Source organism: Halichoeres trimaculatus, unplaced genomic scaffold, assembly GCF_033239565.1.
Source record: "Halichoeres trimaculatus isolate MK-OKI-2021-1 unplaced genomic scaffold, fHalTri1.1 fHalTri1_scaffold_24, whole genome shotgun sequence".
In the NCBI taxonomy this organism is placed as follows: Eukaryota; Metazoa; Chordata; class Actinopteri; order Labriformes; family Labridae; genus Halichoeres; species Halichoeres trimaculatus.
Genome location: NW_027437202.1, coordinates 5654574 through 5670140, shown reverse-complemented (window position 1 = coordinate 5670140; position 15567 = coordinate 5654574). Strand labels below are relative to the sequence as shown.

Below are 15567 nucleotides of genomic sequence, written 5' to 3'. Positions count from 1 at the left end.
CACACAAAGCGCTGACCCGCCCCAGAGACCCCTCCAAACAGGTTTCACGCAGGGATCAAAAACAGAGTGTAAAAAAAAAAAAAGAAGGTGAAATCAAAAACGGATGGAGGTGAAGCTGAACAAAGAGGAAGAGGCTGAATCACCTCTGAACAATACGAGGAAAACAGAAAGATGGAAGTGATGGAATCAAAGGATTTCGCTGGAGTTTTATCATCTTCCTCTCACTTTCTGAGGAAACCACCTTTAAGACGCGCCGCCTCCCCGGAGAACATGACTTATCTTTCCCGGAGAGCTCTGACCTTTCTGAGCCGGTTAAGCAGAGCAAACATTAAATGACAGAGCTAATTGTTTCACCCCAGAGTCCATTCTGTGTCTCTCATTCCTCTCCTGCTCCCAGCCGAGCCTTCCATCATTTCTTCTAATTTCTCTCAATTACGTCTCCTTATGCTCCCTCTCTTAGGGACAAATGTTTGTGTGTGTGTGAGAGAGAGTGTGTGTGGCTGACCTTCCTGAACTGTACGGCCATTTATGGAGATTAGATGAAGTTGCCTCTTGCATGTCTCATTGGAATGCATTAAGCAGAGGACAACAATAACACACACACACACACACACACTCAGAGGCAAGCGCACACATGGAGAACATCTTAAATCGAGGATATAGGACTAAATTAAAGGTAAAAGCGCTCTTGGTTTTCTTCTTTTGTGAGACATCATCTGCTTTTACAAAAAAAGCCTCGTTCAGTGTCCTTTTCCCCTCTCTAATGGATTTTTGATTTTTCCAGAGCATGCAACACAATTAGCTCGTCTTCCTTTTTTATTAATGACACATTTACTCTTTTCTTTCCCCTCGCTGTTGTTTATTCTTGCGCTAAATTGGAGAGCGAAGAGGTCTTAAAAGTGCATGCTGCGTGTGCAGACGTGTGGCATGATGGGTAATTTAAATATGCTTAGGCCTCATTACTGATGTTTTCTCAAACCGGCGTTTCTGATAAATAAAAACGGGTGAAAATGTCATAAAAAGGAAAACAAAGGATTAAAAATCAAGAAAAAATATATTTTTTTATAATTTGGCTCAAGGTGAGTTTCGTATCCACTGAACTATTCGTCTGTTTTGAACTCGAAATATCCTCTCGCATTATTTTTTAGATGCACTCAATCAAGAGGTGAAGCTTGCTATTGCAACTTTGAGCTATTTCCTGCGTTTGAACATGTGCGACACGCCCCAGTGTCAAAAAGTGAAGCCAAAATGTGAGCCCGCTGATCTTTCTGGTGATTTATCTTGAAGGTAAAGCGTGCACAGTCATATCTAGATCAGGGGTCGCCAATCCATGGATCGCGATCCACTGGTCGATCTTTGAAGCTTCCCAGGTAGATCTCGGAAATAATAGAAAAATGAATCATGTAACTGATGGTAACTGCAGGTAACTGAATGGCACTGATTGAGAAATTATTAAACACGTTAAAGTTCCATCTTTTCATCATGTAAAAGGAAAAGTTATAGCATCTAAAGAGTTTCAGCAGGTAAGCAAAACAGACGAGTGTAATTCATACATCTAGGCTCGTTAAAACTGGAAATACATAATGTGTTTTCCATTTTCCCTCAAACCTTCAATAGGCAAATCTTGGGCTCAAAAAGTTGGTGACCACTGATCTAGATCTAGAACCTCAAGATCAACACCCCTCCTCTTCAGCTTCAGTGGTTAAAACACTGAATCTCTACCAGCCTGATCATGACCAAATAAAACTCCTCAACTTCCTGAAGTTGGCACCTCCCGAAGCTTCTCATCTTTCTAACAGTAATTCTACTCAAACAATACGACTGTTTGGAGCTGGAAACCGCTGCTTCCTCATTTTCTCAGTTCAGCAGGTTCAGCTCCTTCACCCAACGGCTCCATCTGAATGTTTCACATCTTCCCACCTCTTACTTGGCTCCTCCAAAACTCGCTTCACTTGGCCTTCACGTTTAAGAGTCTGTCCTCAAAAACTGGCTTATAACTCATCCTCACTACCAGCAAACACTTGTGTTTTTTGTTCAACCTGCCTTTAATCCCCGTTACGTTTTCACTTTTGTCTCTCGCCGTCCTTCAGCCTGATTCCTTTCAACGCCAGGTGCAGCTCTGTTTTTTTTTTTTTTTTTTTCTGGTGAAGAGCCCTGCTGCACAGAAATCCACCGCAGAGAAACTCAAACCAAGACACAGACAGTCGAATTTAATCAAGCAGAGCTCTCCTCCCGGGTTCATGTCCCGTTTCCTCGCCAGGCCATGCTGCCGCCACGCGAGTGACGGACTTCTGGCACAGAGCGGCAGAGCCGCGGACACAAAATCCCACTCAAGGAGCAGATGCTTGCTTCCTCTTGACATATGCCCCTGAGATGGAGCAGGGTGGATGGGAATTGGAGAGGGAAGCAGGGGATATTAGAGAGGGAAGAAGGAGGGAGGAGGGTGTTAATCTAGAGGAGCAAGGAGACAGGAGAGCATCTCCTCTTTCTTTTATTTACCTTACTGCTTTGAAATCTTAAATTCAAAAAAAAAAAAAAAAGGAAAACGCTCCATCCAACTGCCTCTCAGACTGCCATGTAGGTTACGCCGAAGCCCTTACGAGGCCATCGAGCGACACGGATTTAAAGAAAAGCTCTCACTTTCCAACAAACGAGAGCCAAGGGCACAGGGCCAGTGTCACAGAACGAGTTTAAAAGCGAGGGGGGAAAAAAAACGGGAGCCAAAGAGGAGACTGAGCTCCTTCTCGGCTTCAGATGAACAGATGGCGGTTGGAAGTGAAAGAAGAGATACGGAGGGATAAGACGGGATAAGGCAAACGAGAGGGATGAGGGATTTCAAGAAAAGAGGCGCTGCATTTGTAGCCGAACCAAGACGGAGGCTGTTGAATACAGTCCTCACAGGTGAGCGCACGCCAAATGCTGAAATACAGACCTGATCAAAATCTTAAGACTAGTTGAAAAATTGCGAGAATATGCATTTTGCACATTTGGATCTTAATGAGGTTTTAAGTAGAGCTACAATATGCAAAAAGCAAGAAGACATTTGGAACTTAAAAGAAGCTATGAAGCCGTCTATTCTTGAACGTGGTCGGATTGTCGAGCTGCATACCCAAGGCCTCCTGCAACGTGCCATTGCTGCTGAGGTTGGACGCAGTAAGACAGTCAGTCTACATTTTCTGAAAGATCCAAAAAGTCAAAGGTAAACCCAAAAAGTTACACCTGTGCTGAGCTGGAGGATCCCATTAAGGCCCTTACTTGAGCTGACTGCAGTGCAATAACCATCGGACAGCATCTGCGGGGAAAGGGTTTCCAAAACAAATGCAAAGAACTCTTCTCCTTCAACGCCACAAGACTGCCCGTTGGGACATTGAAAGGTGGAAAAAAGTTTGATTCTCTGATGAGAAAAAAAAAAAATTTCATTCAGTAGAACTGGAGTTTCAAGTGGTGCAGGGTGGTCCAACATCACTCTTTGGGACCATCCCACATGTTCCCCTGATTTAAATCCAATAGAGAACATTTGGGGATGGATGACGAGGGACGTATATAAAAATGGCCGTCAGTTCCAGACAGTTGATGCCCTTCGTGAAGCCGTCTTCACCACTTGGAGCAACGTTCCCAAAAGCTTCCTGGAAACACTCGCATCAAGCATGCCCAAAAAAATTTTAATTGGTAACTTTAAAGTGTTTTTGTCACACTCCTCCTTCTTGCGTTTGCATATTGTAGCTCTACTCAAAACCTCATTAAGATCCAAATGTGCAAAAAGTAAATTCTTTGTGCAAGTTTGTGCAAAACTTCCTGAAAATCTGCAGAAAAGTTTGAATTTCTAAGAAAAAAAATCTTTTCATCTCCCGTCACATTCGTCCCTCGCTCGTCATTTACTTTAGGGTAATTCGCACGCACCAACCATCACACTTGCTTACTTTATTACTTGCATACACAAACACCTCCCACAACCAATAGTGTTGCAAGGTGAAATCTTTTCATTAAAGCAAACAAACAAGCAGCACACACACACACAGCACTGTAAACAGCATTTCTAAGTCTTTCATTTATGCGCACAAGAATTTAATTAACAGCTATTGATAAGCTTCATCTGTCTTAAGGACATGTTTGTTTGTGAATATGAAGCCTCCGCGTGTGTGAGTGTGTGTGTGTATCTTGAGGACACACTCCCTGCAGTCATTATACAGTGATCTTCTTGATTCGTGGAGCGTGAAGACACACACACACACACACACACACACACACAGAGTGGTGGTGTGTGTAAGATATGAACAGGGAGTGTAGAGGGATTAGATAGGAGTTTTTTAATCATCTTAATTAAGTCTAATTGTTATTTGTTGAATGTGTGGCATTTATGGAGTTCACAGGAACACACACGCCGCAGATTGAGCTCTAATTAAAACTAAAGATCTGTGTTTGATTACAAGGAGGCGTTAAGGAGCGCGAGATGTTTAGGAAGATTAGACGTCGAGAATCAGGAAATGGATTAAGCATCGTTAAAAGTCACATGACCTCAAACGAAACCCTGGAACACCCTGCATCCTCACCTTCTTACTTCTTCTTAAAGGGACAGTACGTCTTTTGAGGTATGAGAGCTGCAGATGGGGCAAGTTGCACCCCAAAAATCTGCTGCAAAGGATTATGGGTAATAAATAAAGGAGGGTTTGTTGCAATAAGACAACTGCCAGACGCACCTGAGGAAAGAATAACTGTCTCCACACACACACACACACACACATTCTTGCACCTGAGAACACTTGCATGCCAGCAAAAGGCCATGTCACCGTCTGTTCCTGCCACACACACATGCTCTCACACCTACACACACACACATCCTGTTTTTCTTTTAAGGACTCAATTTTCTTTCCTTTAGGGTAAGAAACAGAGCAGCTGAGGAGGTAAACTCACATTAAAGCGTCTGATCAAATACAGATGTGGACAAAAAGCAGCTGTGTGTAAACCCACACACCAGGTGTGTGTGTGTGTGATCGTCTTAAGGAGTAAGACAAGCCTTCATACATTATTAATTCAAACACACATGGTTAGCAGGTTGCCACCTTTCCCAGGTGGCACACACACTTGCATACACACACATTTAGCACGTTTAACACACCGAGGAATCCCTTAGTGACCTGGAAGAAGTCACAGACGGATTGAAGATGGGACAACAGGAGGAGGAGGAGGAGGAGGAGGAGGAGGAGGAAGAGGGAGGACACACCTGTTATTAGCTTTTCTCCAGTTGGGGTCCAAGAAGGAGGAGGGATGATGAGGAGGAGACAGAAGGAGGTCCTTGGAGAGAAGGAGAGAAATTGTCAGGCATTAATAATGGATGGCAGATCCTTAGAGACCATGTTCAGACATTAATAATGGATCAGGCTCAGCTGGAGGGGGCAAGGAAACGCCTCAGCAGACTTTTCTGAGGAGTGCATGAAGCACCTTTAGGAGTTGGGAAACTTTTTCGTATTTTGCATCATGTTCAAGATCTCTGGATTGAAATTAATTCATAAAAATTTGCAGTGTTTTTTTTTTTTGTCTGTGTGTGTTAATCTTTTATGGCTGTGACCTTGAGAGGAGACACTTCAGACGCCAAACTACTCCGTATACGACTCAACTTTCTATGAATTTGAAATGTGAAAACCAACTGCAGCACATTTATGATCAAAGTCTGACACAGAAACAGTTTAAAGCTACAATTTTGGCGGAAAAAAACTCTGCAAAATGCATAAAAAGCAACCAAAAACCTGCAAATTCAAATGAGTTTGGTGGTCATTTAGAACGAAAGGCTTCAAAAACCATCATCATCATTTCCAATCCCCTGCTTAGTCTGATGGTAAATGAGCTGTGAAGAAGTTATTTTCAGACATGTTGTTAAACCATGGCCTTTTAAAAGAACGCGGCGAAGCTTCATTTCAAATAAAACCGCGGAAAAGCACCAAAACATTCCCTGAAAAGAGCCCAGGGGTTGAGTTTAAACAGCACAAACATGGTGCTTATCTGCCAGATTGAAAATCAGACGGAGCAAAAATTCAAAAATTTCTGCATGAGAGGAGCGACAAGGAGAGGGCGCAAGCTAACTATCACTTACAAAAGGCCCTTATGTAGACACACACAGATGCTAACACACCCCGATGTGGAATACAGATGCTCCTACACACACGCAGGAGAACACACAGGGTTTGGTGTGCTGCCAGGTCTTGATGACAGCGCGCACACACACTTTTCATCACATTGTCCTGCTCCCTCCTTTCCTCTATGTCTGTTACATGCTCTCATCTTCATTTCACACACTTACTACACACACACTCACACACACACACGCGGGCAAATGAGCAGCACACTTAAACTAAATGGGTGGCCTGATGGTGAATCACTGTCATTTAGCAACAAAGACCTCAGCTTGTTGTCCCTTCATCCCTCCATCTCTCTCTTCATCACACACACACACAACCTGATACAAAGATCAACACAGTCGCATCCACTGCTGCACGTGTGTATACGCAGAAACACACACTCCGTATGGGTGTATAATTACAGTGAGTGAAGCAGCACTAAGGAATAATTACAGAGGCTGGTCGCTGTTGTTGTTGTTGTTGTTTCCAACAAATAAAGCTGTACACAAACAAGATGGAGGGTGAGCGGCAGGTCAAGCCATCTCTGCAGAGCAGCTCGAACGCTGAGGCTCTTTCTGGACAAAGGTGTAAACATAACACGGTGGTTTTAACCATCTCGTTCTTACAGTATAGATTTATCCGCCGCTTTAAGAGACGCTCTTTGTGCACAAGAGAGAAGGCAGAAGAGAGTGTGTGATCAAACCTGGCTCACAGCTCAAGCAAAAGGTGTAAGCGCAGTAGGGCTTTAGCTCCAACGAGAGATGCTTTAAACTCCTGATATCACCCGTTTCAGGGGTAGTGAGCTAGCTTTGAGAAAAGCAAACTTCAAATCTGTGAGAGGCAAGATTTTAGAGGCTTGAAAAATTCCTTGGCGTCGTTTAAGGATTTAAATGCTAAAGTTAGCAGCAGCTCAGCTCACAGCCCACCATGACTTTCATTCTTTGGGTTACAGAAATCAACTACTCTTCAGCAATACTCACTTAAGGCATCCCAAATTTGAAAAAACTGAGGCCCTCGATCAAGGCCTCATTTTAATATATGGTAGCTCAGCTAGCAGCCCATAGTGACTCCCATTCTTTTGGTTTCAGAAAGGAGACAAGGTAGACCATGAAACTTAACAGATGCCAAAGGAATCCACAAGAAGAAAATCTGAGGCTGAAATTTAAATAATTGGTAGCTCAGCTCACAGCCCACCCAGAATTCTGACCTTTCTGTTTCAGTGGGTAGCGGCTAACTGTGCTTTTTTAGTATTAACCCTGAAGAATTAACAAGAAAATAACTGTCAAAGCAGCTAAAACAAGCAGGTGGTTGCTCAGCTTGTAGCCCTTACTTGTACTTCAAGTGAGAGGAAAGACTTTTGGAGGCTACTTCAACCATAAAGCAGGAATGCTGATGACTTTCTACACCATTTGAGTCACTTAGACGGCATTTAAAGGAATTAAATGCTAAAGTTAGCAGCAGCTCAGCTCACAGCCCACCATTACTCTTATACTTTGGGTTTCAGAAACCCACTAATCTGCAAAGACCGACGGTGAAGTCATCCCAAGTTTGAAAAGAATTGAGGGCTGTATTTTAATAACTGGTGGCTCAGCTAGCAGCCCACCCCGAAATCTGACCTTTCTGTTTCAGTAGTTAGCTACTCACTGTGCTTTTTATAGTTCAAACCCTGAAGAAATAACATAAACATTCAAAACACCTAAAAACAAGCAGGTGGTTGCTCAGCTTGCAGCCCCTCCTTGTACATCAAGTGAGAGGCAAGATTTTTAGAGGCTACTACGCCCACAAATGATTTTCTACACGATTTGAGTCACTTTGATGTCATTATAAAGATTTAAATGCTAATGGTAGCACCAGCTCAGCTCACAGCCCACCATGACTGTCATTCTTTAGGTTGCAGATACCAACTTATCTGCAGCAACAGATGCTGAAAGCATCTCAAGTGTGAAGAAAATTTGAGGCCCTAATTGAAATAATTGGTAGCTCAGCTTGCAGCCCACCAGGAGATCTGACCTCTTTGTGCTTTTGTGGCTTAAACCCTGAAGGAATCACAAGACAATAACAGTTGAAGTACCTTAAAACGAGCAGGTGGTTGCTCAGCTAGCAGCCCCTTCTAAGTTTTCTTTGCTTAAGATTTGATTTTCTATTTGATGTTTGAATCTCTTCACACATCCTCTTAACTCTGTGTTTGCTCCACACACACACACTCACACACACTTCCACAAACACACAGTGCCCAGGCAGTCACCTGCGCTGAAGGTAAATGGAGTGTGAGGTTTTACTGGCGCAGTGATTGCGGGGTATGGCTCAGGAGGAAACGAGTGTTCAGTTTGTTTATGTGCGATCACACAGCAGGTGGCAGAGCCGAGGCAAAACGCCTCTTGACCTGAAGTGGAGAGGGGGGTGGAGCTACGCCCAGACAGGAAGGGGTGTTACTTCAAAAAAACTTCTTCCAACAAGTGGGGAGAATTTGGAGGAGTGCGAGGTGTTATCAGAACTATATCAAACAGAGAGTTGGAGTGTGTGAGAGTGTGTGTGCAGCAGGAGGGAGGTGGGGGGGGTGTGAGGTTGTGAGGGTGAGGGTTATCCCACTGCGTCAGAGAGAAAGAGGAAAAAGAGGGAGGGAGCTCTCTTGCATGTTGGAGATGAAAAATGGACGATAAACGAGCGGCTTTGTTCTGCTGAAGGGCCGGGTTCAGCGGCGGATGAAGAGCTAACTCTTAGTGGGAAATCACAGCTTGGCTCAGGTCTCTGTCTTTCATTTGTCTGCATCCGCTCGCTTTATTCCTGTTCCGAACTGTCAGTTTGGGGAGTTTTTATCTCTTTAGCGAACGTTTTGTTCTTTTTTTTGGATTTCTGACTCATTTTTTAACACATATTTTAAATCAAAGCATTATCTCTCATAATCTTACTTTCAATTTCAACTTTTCTACCCACCTCCATCCACTTGTAACCCAAAGAGTCCTAAAGCAGACATCCACACTCAGGCTTACTCTGCTCTTTCTCCACCCTGCAGAGAGAAAAACCACTGAGATGATGATGTTGATCAATTTGTTCCTTCCAGACATGTTTACTTCAGCTACACTGAGCTTCAGCATTAATCACCCCGTTACTTCAGCTCCATGCATGCTTCTCGTGTGTGTCTGTGTTTAATACCCTAACAACCTTATTACTTGCCGTGTTTGTACCTCAAACTTCTTCGGCGGTTAAACGGGAGCACGGCTCGGCTGCAGAGCGGCCCCCGCGGGCGTTTTCTTACATGGGGGCGGAGAAAGATCTGTGTAATTCAATTTCAATTAAAGGAAAGGAAAGGAGAGGAGGATGCTTTAATTGATTACACACACACAGCTCTCTGAGTGTGTGTCCTACTTTCTCCTTGCTTGATTAAACTTCCTGTTTTCTCTGTTACATGATAAATATTAAACACCGACACTGACACGGAGTAAAAATGTGGTTTCAACAATCCAAATCAGACGGAAATCTGCTCAGAGGTTAATTCTTTTTTATCTTTTGTGATTTTTATTAAATAAAACAAGTCAGCTAACTAAATCAAACTGTTTGTCTAAGCTACTTTCCCCGTCCAGAGCTTATTCTAATGTGCCAAAGGCTATCATTATAATACTGCGTGCAAACATGGCAGCGTTATTACACCGAGCACAGTTTGATCCCCAAAGTGATGGCGACTAGGAAAACGTCCTGAACGTCCGCCTGTCTCTTTGTGTACAAAACGACACGGGTCAGTGAGTAGATGTTCAGGAGAAAAAACCACAGAACTGCTTTTACTAAGTTTGTTTTTGCTCTTTTTATCCTTTGTTTGTTTGCATTATTTGTGCTGGGATTTTTTGATTCAGCTTCTCCTCGTCCCTCGTCGGCGGCTGCATTTTTGGCTCGGCTACAAGGCGTTAATGAAAGCATTTTGAGCAAACATGTTGATTTTTGTTTCCATGGGGATCCAAGAGGCCTGACAATGTCACACAGGCTTCGGCCAACAGGCTGGTGGAAAACACGTCTGCTTTTTCCTCATTTCATCCCTCTGTTTCCACTCTCCTGCTCCCTCTTTTCTTTGTTTACCACTTTTTTATTCCCCGTTACGCTCCTCTTACTCCCCTCTGTCTTTGCCGTTCCCGTTTGTTCCCTCTTACCCGTCTCTTTAAGCTCAGTTTCTCTCTTTTTCTCTGCCACTTTTTTCTCTTTTCTCCTCTTTCTGACCCTCTCCATTCTGCTTGCAGCCTTTCTTCCTTTGTTGTCGGCTATGTGTGAAGAGCTGTGATAAATAAAGACAAACACAGCGGTATATGTGTTCCTGTGAGTGTGTGTGCGTGTGTTTAAGAGACGGACGCCAGCTCTCTGATAGCATTGTTAGCCTCTCCACCTCTCCTCACTCCGCTGCACATCCAGCTACAGGCTTTCTTCCCCCACCACCCGCTCCCTGTCTCTTTCCCTCTCCCTCCCAGCGTCCAGGACCCGAGCCAGGAAGGCGGCTTCTGGGCCAAGTCGGGCCAGGACGGAGGCTTCATTGTGGGGATGTTAAGAGGGGGGGCGTTGGTGCTGGAGGATGAGGATGAGGGGATCCAGGCCAAAAGCTCCAGACCCAAGACCCTGATGAGGCTTGCCAAGCGGCCCACTAAAGGGCCTCCGCGGCTGGGCACGACATCAGGGCAAGAGGGGGCGGTGGAGACTGGAGGTTTCAGCAGCAGTAATGGCAGTGGCTAGATTAAGACCTTCTCTTCGAGTCAGCACAATGGAAGAGGTCCACACACACACACACACACACACACTGCGTCTATTCAGCTCCGTCCATGTCGCCCATCAGAGGCAGAGAAAGCATGAATAAATACATGAGCGGCGTAAGGCTCCATAGGACTGATAAAGAGAAGAAAAACACAGGAATACAGGAACTGAAAGAAAGAATGGTAAATTGAAAAAAAAGGGACAGATGAATAATTTCTGATGGTTTTGTACTTCGGTAATTGTGATGGGAGGAGAAAAAAAGTGAAGAGGAGACGGAGGGGGATGAATTATAAAAATCCTCCAAGGCCCTGCGTTCAGAAAACAAAACAAATAGGAAAAGTTAAAGAGCCAAGTTTGGAAATTTAAGGCAGAAATGAACTTTGAGGGAGTTCATTTACAGCGAGTTTGAATCTGCTGCAAAACGTGAGTTTCATATAGGATCTGATGGAGGTTCTTCAGCTTTTAGAGCTGGCCCCAAGTGGACGCTTGAGGTACTGCAGATTATGCATGTTACATGAGTAGGAGGAGCGCAGAGTGAAGACATTGGTTTGGTTTTTGGACTTGATCGTAAAATAAATAAAAACTTCTCACTCCATGCAGGATGAAACTGATTATTTTCTTTGCTGATTTTTCATTTTTGGTTGGAAAGAGACATGCTATTTTCACCTGTGTAGGATTGCTAATGTAAACTAGCCAAAAACACCTGCTCAATGACACAATGCTAACTGCCATGGAGAACAATGTGTTCCTGTTTCAATATCATTCTGCAGCTAATGCATAAAAATATAGCAAGGGATGCACATATATATCGGTATAAATATCGGTATCGGCCGATATTTTACCAGTATCGGCCGATATTCACTCGTTAGCTGCTGGCATTTTCAGAGCTTCTTGAACCATCTTTCAAGACCCAAATAATATTGTTTTCTCTGACTTTGTAAAGACCAAAACTACCTAAGAAGAGTGGACTCTCTTCTTTTATGTCTCTCTTCCTGTTTTTGATCCAAAAAACAGACAAAACCTACATTTCTGATCATGTTCATCCCGGGCGCTTCATCCTTTGATCCTCTTCATGGTCGTCTTTTCTCACAATTGCGCCGCTCTTTCTTGATGAAATACCACGACACATCATCTCAGATTGTTGTTTTTTTTTTTTTGTTTTTTTTTTACCAAAATGGATATTGACGAATATCGGCCATAACAACAATATCAATATCGATATCAGTATCAGCCAACATTCATAAAAAAATGTAGTGAGTTTCACGCCTGTCTGCATAGATAAAATCTGGAGATTTGGTTTTAAAACTTGCTGCATTGAGATAAACTTTCCCAGAACCGTCTGAAAATCTCCCTCAACCGTTGCATCATCTGCTGCACCAATCTTCTCTAATTTCACTCACACTATGCAGCAATTTTCTGCATCTTTGTGCACGTTATTTAAGGCATTTTGAGAGCGGCTGAAGAGAATCAAAGTTCACAGAGTATATATAAACCCATCCTGCTGCAGCACAGCGTGACTCACTTTATGGAGCTCTGTTATTTTTTTCTTTGTGTCAGCTAATGTCCATGTTTTAGGCCACAGTAGAGAGGAGAGCAGCACAGCTACCTGGTAATATCTGCAATAAGACCTTTTTACCACCTCTTACCTCTTCACCTGTACTACACGCTACTTCTCCAGCCCAAGTGTGTGTGCGTGCGCGCCGGCGCGTGTGTGCGTTTGCATCGCGGCTCTCAGACAGGACCCTGGGACCCTCCTCGACAGTGAGAGCTTTTAGCTCTTCTTCGCTAATGTCCTGAATAATGGCATCTTGATGGAGAGAGGAGGAAGAGAGGAAGGGGGAGAAAAAGAGACAGAGAGAAAAAAGAGGGGGGAGAGACGGAGAAAGAGACAGAGAGAGGAACCTCTGCATTCATGTGTCTTTACCTCCAGACCTCCATCAGTGCCAGGACTATCATTATTCCCGCTCTCTGCCTTTCTATTTTCATTATTCCCTTTTTTTGTCTCGTTTTTTTCAGAGTCGTCTCGCTCTGCAAAAAAAAAAAAAGAAGAGTGTGAGAGCGCAGGAGGAAGGAGTCCTCGTGTGGCACAGCAGCCTTTTAGCAAAGTGAACTTTTGATGACATCATTATGAAAAAAGAGGAATATGATGTTTTCAGGAACATTAACCAAAGCCTAAGACACACACGGAGCCAGAGCTGACAAACCTCAGCTTTAAATATGAAAGTTTCTTTCTGTCAGACATGGGTGGAAGATGTGGTCAAAGAATCCAAACTACTTCTGCAAGATGATGGCTCTATTTTCCTTCACCACACTCCTGTTTAAGATGTTGAAAAGTAAAGATAATCCTTTAAATGTTTAACATCTTTGGTGGAAGTTTTGACCCTCCCAGATTATTTTTGACTCCAGCTTCACAGCTGTCACCAAACTCATCAAAAAGTTTGTCATCACGTCCTCCTTCTGAGGACACCGCCACAGCTGCTGCTGATGTGAGATAACTTCAAATCAAGCCTCTGTTCTAAAACAGTTCTTAAGAAGTGTGTGTTTAAACGCCATGGTCGCGGTTCCTACGTGTCTTTTCAGTCTTTGGTTGAAACAGAAAAGTGGAACTTCAATAAGACGGTTTAGGACTTACAAGATAAAACTGGTTCCTGTTTTTTGCCACATGCAGCCAAATCTGAACTGAGTGACGCTGACAGAAGGTGGGCTGAGACAGGTGTGTTGTGTGACTCTGATTCCCATTGTCTGTTTAAGGTGACCTGAAGGACTCTGTACCTGTTTTAGTAAAGTGTATTGAAGCATTTTGCTCTTTGTTCCTCTTGTGTGTGGCACAAAGTTCTTTAAAAACCGAGATAAGTCCTTGAGAAACATCAGATACTAAACGATAAATGTGTTTCAGATTAATCCTCTCGGTTTCAAAGCTACCACAGGGTTATTTTCACTCTTCTCCTCCCTCTTCTCTCGTGGGAGAACTGATGCTGCTCTGTCACCGCAGTGTGAGGCGCATTGTGCTGCCTGACCACGGCGAGCTCACGCCGTTTCATCGTCACTACGGTCGCCTGATGAGAAAGTTTCTCCTTCTCTCTTTTTATCTGTTATTTGCAATCTCACCACCATGTGTGTGTATGTGTGTGTGTGTTTGTGTGCGACTCTCCCTGACACACTCACACTGATGGAGGGGTCAATGCCACATCAGGCAGGTAAACACAGAGAGGTCAGCGAGTTAAACATTAATACAATTATTTTCGAGTTGTGGCTCGAAAACAGCTGCTGCAAATATTTTCTGCACCCTTCCTGTGAGGGGAATGAGACGAGCAGAGAGGGCTGTGTTTGGAAAAATTAAACCATGATAGGACGAGACATCTTTGTAGTTTCTGGTGTTTCAAATGTAACAATTTCCCTCCTACTTCCTGTGCATTTTCACCTTCTTTAACCAATTTTTCTACAAATTCCAGAAGGATTTAACACACTCTCCTTTAAGAGAAGAATTTCCCAGACATACCTTCACACACACACATCACCATTTTCCTATTTGAGCCTCGCAGACAAAAAACAGGGATTTCATCCGACTTTTTACTCCACAAAATGACAAAAAGGCATCACCCAGGGCGCGGCAGCACAAATAGGTCACAGCTTATTAAAGAGGAAAATAAAGTTTGCCTTAAGTTGCCACGTCTGCGCCAAATAATTGGCGAAGGATCATTAGAGGAAACCGGGCCTGTGCGCCTCTGCGTGCGACGCGTCTGGCACGAAACTCACATCTGTGTCCTCGGGGAGAGCATTCACCGGACATTTTTGTGTTCATATGAAGCTCTAATAGAAATGTAACGGCACGGCACGGCTGTAGAGTGCTTGGAATAATTGTATAACTTCGTGTAAATGCCGATTATTCCCGTGCGTAATTAAGTTAAGAGGAGGGATGCTGGATAAGTGGCGCTCAAACTGAGGGTCCGCTGATGTTTAATACGGATTAAACAGGAAAAAAAATCAGGATCTGATTTCAGTGACCTCGTTTGAATCAAGAGGAGAACAAGGAAATAAAAAAGTGCTTAATTTCCTTAAAGAAGGGCTTTTATTTATCGTTTAAAATGCTTTTCACAGACTGGGCCACACACATTCCTGCGCATACTCTGCAGGTGCTGCTTCCTCACTTTAAAGCAGAGTCAGCTCAGCTATAAATTCACACAAAAAAGCAGGAATTATTCACCCCTGCTTTTTTAAATTCCATTAGAGTAATATCTCATTTATTTAAAACAAATCAACACCAGCGCTAATTCTTATTAACTTCCCTGTGTGTTCTGCAACCATCGACTGATTTCGATCATGTGTTGCAAAACAGGATGCGTCATATTCAGCGGAATAATTCCGTTTTCTACCTGCGCACTCAGAGAGAATCAGAGTGATTAGAGAGACCTGATACTGAAGGAACGTGCATGTGAGAGCTGCAACAATGCAACACAGAAACAAACTCAAACCTGCAGAAAATCAGGAATTAAAGTGAGACAAACGCAAGGTTTGAGTGTTTTAGAGGAGTGTGGAGTCACTGCTTTTTAAAGCTGCAAAGGCCTCAGTGGATCGTCCTCTTTATGCTTTATTTTTGTGCATTGAAGGTTGTAATTTCATCTTCTTAAAAATGAGCACAAAGGCTTGGATTCTCCACAAAAATGAATTAAAAAAAAATGCTGAAACATTTTTGCGTTTGCGTTTCTGTTGCGGTTGTTTCCGATTA

The 15567-nt window shown here is 43.5% G+C and overlaps 1 long non-coding RNA gene across 1 annotated transcript in view; it reads right to left on the bottom strand.

The window, feature by feature from the left end:
- Window positions 1-5292, bottom strand: part of LOC141786157 (uncharacterized) — a 64639-nt gene extending 59347 nt beyond the window's left edge. Inside the window, exon 1 of the long non-coding RNA XR_012597635.1 lies at window positions 5222-5292. This is a non-coding gene — a long non-coding RNA (uncharacterized LOC141786157). The remainder of the gene's footprint in view (window positions 1-5221) is intronic.
- Between the last annotated feature and the right edge of the window lie 10275 nt (window positions 5293-15567).